This window comes from Bos indicus x Bos taurus, chromosome 4, assembly GCF_003369695.1.
Source record: "Bos indicus x Bos taurus breed Angus x Brahman F1 hybrid chromosome 4, Bos_hybrid_MaternalHap_v2.0, whole genome shotgun sequence".
NCBI classification, from domain to species: Eukaryota; Metazoa; Chordata; class Mammalia; order Artiodactyla; family Bovidae; genus Bos; species Bos indicus x Bos taurus.
The window spans coordinates 6,644,357-6,653,621 of NC_040079.1; the positions used below are offsets into that span (position 1 = coordinate 6,644,357).

The window sequence follows — 9,265 nt, forward strand, 5'->3', positions numbered from 1 at the left end:
TGATGCAAAGCTATTAAAAGGAGGAGGCAGGAGGAGACAGGAAGTGAGGGAGGAGCCATCCAAACTCACCCAAAAGACCTGCTGCCCCCGTGATCATCTAGGAGAGTTAGAACTCTTTGCAAAGATGAAACTGTTTTATGTGGTTCCGTATGGTTGCCCTGAGCCACATGGGTTATTGAGCTCATGAAATGTAAGAAGTGTAATTGAAGAACTGAATTTTAAATTTTATTCCAAATTGTCTAATTGAAAGTTACATTTGAATGGCCACACCTGCCTAGTCACTACCATACTAGGCCATGCAGAGATTACAGAAGGGAGGGAAACAAGATGGGTCATGCTGTGAAAGTCGAGAAAAAACTACTGGGTCAAAACCAGAGTGCTGACGCTCAGAGTGTGGCCAAGATGGCAGGGTAGGAAGACCCTGAGCGTAACTCCTCCTATGGGCACACTAGAATTATAAGCATCAATGGCACCCCACTCCAGTACTTTTGCCTAAAAAATCCCATGGACGGAGGAGCCTGGTAGGCTGCAGTCCATGGGGTCGCTAGAGTCGGACACGACTGAGCGACTTCACTTTCACTTTTCACTTTCAGGCATTGGAGAAGGAAATGGCAACCCACTGCAGTGTTCTTGCCTGGAGAAACCCAGGGATGGGGAAGCCTCATGGGCTGCCGTCTGTGGGGTCGCACAGAGTTGGACACGACTAAAGTGATGCAGCAGCAGCAGCAGAAAATAACTGTCATCTAAGAACTAGTAGAAGATTTTCCACGGCTAAAGGTAAAAAGAAGGAACCACAACAAGACAGACAGGAGGGAGTAAGGTCAAGATCCGCATCCCTAGGTAGGTGACTTGCAAATGGGAAGATAATCACAACAACAGAGGTTTTCCGCAAGGATCAAGGGATTGGGCTCCACTTCAGGCTCCCTGGAGGGGGGGTGTCCTGCACTAAAAAGGTGAGCCCCCCAAATATCTGACTTTGTTGTGTCATTGCTAAGTTGTGGCTGGCTCTTTGTGACCCCATAGACTGTAGCCCCTCAGGGTCCTCTGTCCATGGGATTCTCCAGGCAAGAATCCTTGAGTGGGTAGCTATTCCCTTCTCCGGGGCATCTTCCTGACCCAGGGATCGAATGCACATGTTCTGCATTGCAGGCAGATTCTTTATGACTGAGCCACCTGCTGCTGCTGCTGCTAAGTCGCTTCAGTCATGTCCGACTCTGTGCGACCCCATAGACGGCAGCCCACCAGGCTCCCCCATCCCTGGGATTCTCCAGGCAAGAACACTGGAGTGGGTTGCCATTTCCTTCTCCAATGCATGAAAGTGAAAAGTGAAAGTGAAGTCGCTCAGTCGTGTCCGACTCCTAGCGACCCCATGGACTGCAGCCACCCCTCTGTCCATGGGATTTTCCAGGCAAGTGTACTGGAGTGGGTTGCCATTGCCTTCTCTGGAGCCACCTGAGTAGCCCCAAAACATGCAACTTTGAAGGCCACGGGACTTACGCATGGGAGAGCGAGAAGGCATGGAAAGCAGAGACCCCATTCTCAAAGGGCATGGACAAAATCTCTCATGCTCTGAGACCCAGTGCAGAAGCAGTGATATGACAGAAGCCTAAGGGAGACCCATTTGCTGATCTTGGAGAGCCGCCCAGGGAGGCAGGAGGCAACTGTATATATATATATGTTCATGGATTGGAAGAATCAATATTGTGAAAATGTCTGTCATGATAGTGTTCTATACTATCCAAAGTAATCTACAGACTCAGTGCAATTTCTATCAAATAACCAATGGCATTTCTCACAGAATTAGAGCACAAAATTTTACTATTTGTATGGGAACACAAATGACCCTGGATAGCTAAAACAATCTTGCCAATAAAATGAACAACATGGAAGAAGTGGACAAATTCTTAGAAAGGTACAATCTCCCAACAGTGAACCAGGAAAAAATCAAATATATGAATAGACCAATAACCAGTTCTATAGTCTCCGTATTGGAAAATCTAACCAGGTCTCCCACTTGACAGGTGGGGATACTGGTAAAGAATCTACCCGCAATGCAGGAGACCAGGGTCGAGAAGATCCCCTGGAGAAGGAAATGGCTACCCACTACAGTATTCTGGCCTGGAGAATTCCTTGGACTGTACAGTCCATGGGTTCACAAAGATGTGGACACATCCGAGCAACTTTCACTTTCACAATAACTAATTATGAAACTGAATGTGTTATTCAGACCAAGAAACAAAGTCCAGGACCAGATGGCTTCACAAGTGAATTCTACCAAACATTTAGGAAAATGTTAAAAAAGAAAAGAAAATGTTAACAGCTATCCTCCTCAAATGATTTTTAAAAATTGCTGAGGAAGAAATACTTCTGAACTCATTGTATGAGGCCAGCATCACTCTGATATCAAAATCAGAAAAGATAACACACAAAAAGAAAAGTATAGGCCAATATCGCTGATGAACATATATGCAAATGTCCTCAACAAAATATCAACAAACCATGCTGGGCTTTCACTCTAGAGTCACCTTCTGCACCTCCTAGATGGTGCCTGCATGCCACTCCCCTGCCCTGCCTGGCTGGGCCCTCCTCTTCCAGGGACCAGGCAATGGGTGGGCAAGGGGTCGATGGGTTAAAGGGACGCTGGCCTGGAGGTGGGCTGCCTCTGCCCACACCACCTTATCCCCTCAGTCCCGCCATGGTGGAAGACACTCCTTGAAGGCAGGTTGTGTGTGGGTGGCCCAGAATCAAGCAGTTTGGAAAAGTCTCTTGACTCAGAAATCACAGAGAGCTATTCCAAAGTAGAAGGAATGCACTCAAACTAGCTTGGCCTGAAGGTAGAAAGTGAGAAGAGAGTCCTGCACCAGTTGCATTGAGAAATAAAGAGCTCCTGTGTGAATTCACCAATCTGATTTCTTGCTGAGCGAGGCTGGAACATCTATCTCCAGAAATGTCTTTGAAAAATAAAAAGCAAGATAACCTTTCATCTGAGGACTCAGTTAAAGGAAATAACCAATACAGGTCTCATGTAGGATCCCCCCTGGAGCACGAAGAGGAATCACGTAACAACTTTCAGCAATTTGAGACCAATGATAAACGCAGACCTTATCCTAGGGTCCACTTGGAGCCTTAAGAGAAACCAGATACCAACTTCAGGCAATTTGCCACAAAAACCTACAATTTCCAGTGCAATCCAACCAAACCCCAAAATATCATTTTTGGTTTCCTTCCTGTTTTGCAGTTGCCCCCAAAATGTAATCTGGAGGAAAACATTTTAGGAGATGTGATGTCTGGCTTGATTGGGGGCATCTTGTTGGTGCCCCAGCCCACTGCTTATTCTCTCTTGGCTGGCCAGGAAAATACCGATGGTCTACACACATCTTTTTTTGTTGGCTCAGTTTACTTCCTACTGGGGACCTCCATCACATCTCTGTGGGCATCTTTGGAGTGTTGTGCCTTATGACCAGTCAGCTGTAGTTGACTGAGAATTGTACAGAGCTGGCAGTGACACTGCCCATGTTGCTCCTTCTTTGGGAATGGTTTCAGGTGGGAGCACACTATTAAGCCAGACATCAGGCAAGATATGTAACACAAGTAGCTATGACATTATAGTTGACAGTATGGTCACCTTTAAGGTTGGAGTTTTTCAGGCAGCAATGCGCTCTATCAAGTGGGCTTTGTTTCAGTCTCTCTCTCAGATGCCTTGCTGAGTGGATTTGTCACCTGTGCCTCCTTCACAGCTGTTACATCTCAGGCTAAGTATCTCCCTGGACTCAGACTCCATTGGAGTAATGGTGGGGATTATTCATTAGTGAAAGTGAAAGTGTTAGAAGCTCAGTCATATCCGACTCTTTGTGACCCCATGGACTGTAGCCCACCAGGCTCCTCTGTCCATGGGACTTCTCCAGGCAACAATACCGGAGTGGGTTGCCATGCCCTCCTCCAGGGGATCTTCCTGACTCAGGATTACACCCTGCATCTCTTAAGTCTCCTGCATTGGCAGGTGCATTCTTTATCACTAGTGCCACCTTGAAAGCCAAATCCCTGGAGAGCCCTAAGTAAATTTAAGAATCTGCCCAAGATGTGGTGCTTTCCTGGAAGCTCAGCTGGTAAAGGATCCGCCTGTGATGCAGGAGACTCCTGTTCAATCCCTGGGTTTGGAAGATCCCCTGGAGAAGGGAACGGCTACCCACTCTAGTATCCTGGCCTAGAGAATTCCATGGACGATGTGGAGGATTAACCGAATAGATACAGTTATATTATTTGGTACTGTGCTGTCCTCTGAACCAAGTACTGAAATAGGCCTGCTTATTGGAGTTGGTTTTTCTTGTTTTCGCTCATCCTCTACACTCAGAAGTCAAAGACTTCATTGCTTGGCCCAACAAAAGAGCCTGAAATCTTTGAATCCATGTCTGCCTACAAGACCTGTCAGGCTAAGTCAGCCATCAAGGTTGTCCACTTTGAATCCGCTCTCTATTACATGAACAGAGAATATTTTAAATCTTCTTTATAAACTACCCACCCCCCCCCCAATCCAGTCTTAGTAACTTCAGTTAAGTTCAGTCGCTCAGTTGCGTCCGACTCTTTGCGACCCCATGGACTGCAGCCCGCCAGGCCTCCATGTCCATCACCAAATCCCAGAGCTTGCTGAAACTCATGTCCATTGAACCGGTGATGCCATCCAATCATTTCATAGGCAGCTCAGAAGAAGGTAGCAAAGAAAAAGATCAAAAGGGAAATAGCCGCTCTCAGTGGAATCCAGGATGAAGTTTCAGCGCAACTTTCCCATTCCTTAGAGTTCCACACCATCGTGACTGACTACAGTGCAATACAGCTTTTAGATCCAGCAGGGATCCACATGATGAAAGAAGTTCTCAGGGTTTATGAAACCATTCGCATCCAGGTTCTGCTGGCTAAGTGCAATCCCTCTGTGAGGGACTCCCTGGCCCAGGGAGAGTACTGGAGAAATGAAGAGGAAAATCTCTTTTACAGTGTATGTGAAGAATGACTTTTGCGGAAGACTCTCAAAATTTGAAAGATATCTATGTTCCAGTGGTCTGAGCTTTTCCAGTGATTGAGAAAGTAGATGGAAGGAAGGAATACTGTCTAGCCAGTTGTTTAAAATTTCAGATGTGCAGCATTTTGTGCCGTGGACCTGGAAATTGCCCCCCATGGAGATTTTGGCCTTTTGACTGGACAGAACTCTTCCTTTGAAGCTGATGGCCGTCGTTGATACATAAATGCAGCAGAGCTTTTAGTTAGGCAGAATCAAAAAGAAGAAACTACCGAGGTTTTCAGCTTTCTTGCACATATGGAATTAAATGAGTATCTGTTGAATTGAACTGTAGTTCAGTGGCTCAGTCATGTCCGACTCTTTGTGACCCCATGAATCGCAGCACGCCAGGCCTCCCTGTCCATCACCAACTCCTGGAGTTCACTCAAACTCACGTCCATCGAGTCGGTGATGCCATCCAGACATCTCATCCTCTGTCATCCTCTTCTCCTCCTGCCCCCAATCCCTTCCAGCATCAGAGTCTTTTCCAATGAGTCAACTCTTCACATGAGGTGGCCAAAGTACTGGAGTTTCAGCTTTAGCATCATTCCTTCCAAAGAACACCCAGGACTGATCTCCTTTAGGATGGACTGGTTGGATCTCCTTGCAGTCCAAGGGATTCTCAAGAGTCTTCTCCAATTGGGGAGTAGCACCCAGATTTAATGACCATCTTGTTTTAGGAGATAAGTATCTGGACTCTTCCTTCCTCAGGAGGTGAAGGGGTAAAGATGGCATTTACATGAGAAGTCCTGGAGCCTGTTTGGCAGGGTTCCCTAGAGAGGGAGTAGAACGGATGTAGGGAAAGAATACTGTGTCTGGTCCTGCAAGAGCAGGTCAAGAGGCTTCCTGAGTGCAGGTTAGTAATTAGACAAGTTTGTGCTCACTTTGGGCTTCCCTAGTCCTTGTCTTCCCTGACCACTGCGCCCCGCCACCCCCAGATGGCAGTCAGGTCTCTGACAATTCCTCTCAGGCAAAGTCTTACCAAGAGTCTAATGGCTAAGCAGGTTTGCAAAATCCTACCAGCCAGCCCAACTTTATACAGAACACTCTTGATGATACATTTGATGCTTTTAGTCAGCCTTTTCGTTAGGGTAAGTAGGTAAGAAAACTCCTCAAAATCAGCTGGCACAATGAGAATCCTCCCTGTCTCTTCTGTGATCCCTACCTGTCCCTGTTTCTGAGGACTTCTTCCCATTAAGCGCTGTGTGCTTCCCATGGAATCTGTCCTAAACTGCTGTATCTGATGAGCAGTGAGTAACGAGTTGGCCAGGCAAAAGGTAAAATGCTGACTGGGTAATTTTGTGTAGCCTTTACTTTTTTTTATTTGGCTGCACTCGGTCTTTGCTGCTGCACCTGGGCTTTTCTCTAGTTGCAGAGAGTAGAGCTAATCTCCAGTTGCAGGGAGTGTGGGTTTGTCTTGCTGGGAAGCATGGGCTCTAGGGCACGTGGGCTTCATTAGTTGTGGCACAGGAGCTCTAGAGCACAAGTTCAGTACTTGTGGCACACAGGCTTAGTTGCTCTGCAGTATGTGAGATCCTCCCAGACTAGGGATGGAACCTGTGTCTCTTGTATTGGCAGGAGGATTCTTTACCACTGAGCCACCAGGGAAGCCCATATGTAGCCTTTTAAATGAGCCTGAAGCAAATTGTTCAGGATAGATTGCAAAAAGGCATGATTGACAGCTTCCCTTAAGAATTTATTTATTTAGCAGTGAGTTGTTTTTTCCTTCCCATGATATTTTAGCAAGGGTCAACTGGGAATTGACAGTCTTTTGCATATTGAGAAGCTGCTGGTCGTCTTTATTTACTCAGCAAGAAAAATTTATTGTAACCAATGGAAAAGAATGAACATAAGTGTAGTCTGCTTCATAAAGAACATCAATAATTAATCTGCAGATGTTTTTAGTGAAAACAGAGTGAAAGCTTACTGCCATGCACCCTATTGATATACAAAGAATACTGATGACAGTGACAGCTTTCAACTCTATGAAACAAGGTGAAAATGAAAGTCACTCAATCATGTCCAACTTTTTGCGACCCCATGGACTGTAGCCTTCCAGGCTCCTCTGTCCATGGAATTCTCCAGGCAAGAATACTGGAGTGGGTTGCCATGTCCTTCTCTAGGATGTCTTCCCAACCCAGGGATTGAACTCGGGTCTCCTGCATTGCAGGCTCTTTGGATCCTCTAAAACTATTATGTAAGAGGATTTAGAAGCATCACATTCATACAACCCAGATTCTGTGGGTGAATTATTTATGATAGCTGATCACAGGTTGTGGCATAGCAAGATTTCCTTTTCAAAAGCAAGTACGCCCAACATTGAAAGCTTAAAGTTCTGTATCTGGGCTTTTATGGGTGAAGAAAATAAACAGATTTTCCAAAGCTAGGACTAGGAGACTAGTTTATGTGAAAATGAATAGCATACTATTTTAAACAAATGAGATAAAAATAGCAAAAATGCAACATTAATTTTAACCCGCTCCTACATTCTAAAATGACTACTGGTTTTTCCAGTAGTCATGTATGGATGTGAGAGTTGGATCATAAAGAAGGCTGAGTGCCAAAGAACTGATGTTTTTGAACTGTGGTGTTAGAGAAGACTCTTAAGAGTTCCTTGGACTGCAAGGAGATCAAACAAGTCAATCCTAAAGGAAATCAATTCTAAATAGTTATGAGAGGGATTGATACTGAGGCTGAAGTTCCAATACTTTGGCCACCTGATGCAAAGAGCTAACTCATTGAGAAAGACCCTGATGCTGGGAAAGATTGAAAGCAGGAGGGGAAGGAGAAGAGGATGAGATGGTTGGATGGCATTACCAACTCATTGGACATGAGTTTGAGCAAGCTCCGGGAGTTGGTGATGGACAGGGAAGCCTGGCATGCTGCAGTCCATAGGATTGGAAAGGGTCAGACACCACTTAGTGACTGAACAACAACAACATTCTAAAATGTTAAAGTATTCATGAAAAGCAAAACTTATGAGTAGAGAACCTATTAAAAGGGGAGACTTAAAAACATTTGTTTTATATTTTGTATTGGAGTATAGCTGATTAAGGAGTGGGACACTTTTAAAATATCTTTTTTGTTGGCTCCATAAATTGCAAGTGTTGCTTCTCTTTGGGGAGAGCTCTGCCCATCATGAAAAATGCCTTTCTGTTATTAAAGCAAAGCAGTTTCTCATGAGCTAGATTTCTGTTTTGAGGTGATTGACATCATGATTCCATGTCATAGTGTCCTGAGTGTTGACATCCTTTTAGAACTTAAGTCTAGAAATTCGGAAATGTTAGCTGCTGTTTGCATTTGTCTTTTGTTCATTGTTTGTAGCCAATATTTGCTCTTTCTCTTCAGTCTTATGAATAGTAAAATTAAAAAAATTAGCAAACCAAATCAAATAATACGTTAAAAGGGCCTTATACTGGGATCAAGTGGGATTCATCCTAGGGATATGAGGATTTTTCAATTTCTGCAAACCAATCAGTGTGATATACCATGTTAGCAAATTGAAAAATAAAAAAACATCCAATTATCTCAATAGATGTAGAAAAAGTTTTTGATAAAATCCAGCATCCATTTATAATAAAAAATCTCCAAGAAGTGGACATAAAGGGAACATCAGTTCAGTTCAGTTCAGTCACTCAGTTGTGTCCGACTCTTTGCAACCCCATGAACCGCAGCACACCAGGCCTCCCTATGCAGCACCTACTTCTGGAGTCCACCCAAAACCATGTCCATTGAGTTGGTGATGCCATCCAACCATCTCATCCTCTGTCGTCCCCTTCTCCTCCTGCCTTCAATCTTTCCCAGCATCAGGGTCTTTTCAAATCAGTCAGCTCTTTGCATCAGGTGGCCAAAGTATTGGAGTTTCAGCTTCAACATCAGTCCTTCCAATGAATATTCAGGACTGATTTCCTTTAGAATGGAATGGTTGGATCTCCTTGCAGTCCAAGAGACTCTCAAGAGTCTTCTCCAATACCACAGTGCAAAAGCATCAATTCGTTGGGGCTCAGCGTTCTTTATAGTCCAACTCTCACATCCATACATGACCACTGAAAAAACCATAGCCTTGACTAGATGGACCTTTGTTGACAAAGTAATGTCTACCTCAACACAATAAAGGCCATATATGACAAACCTTGGGCTTTCCTGGTGGCTCAGTGGGAAAGAAGCCACCTGCCAATGCAAGAGATTTGGGTTCAATCTCTGGGTGGGGAAGAT

General features: G+C 44.8%; 1 pseudogene; it reads left to right on the top strand.

The window, feature by feature from the left end:
• Positions 1-2,947: 2,947 nt before the first annotated feature.
• LOC113891786 lies at positions 2,948-5,058 on the top strand (annotated as a pseudogene).
• Positions 5,059-9,265: the final 4,207 nt, after the last annotated feature.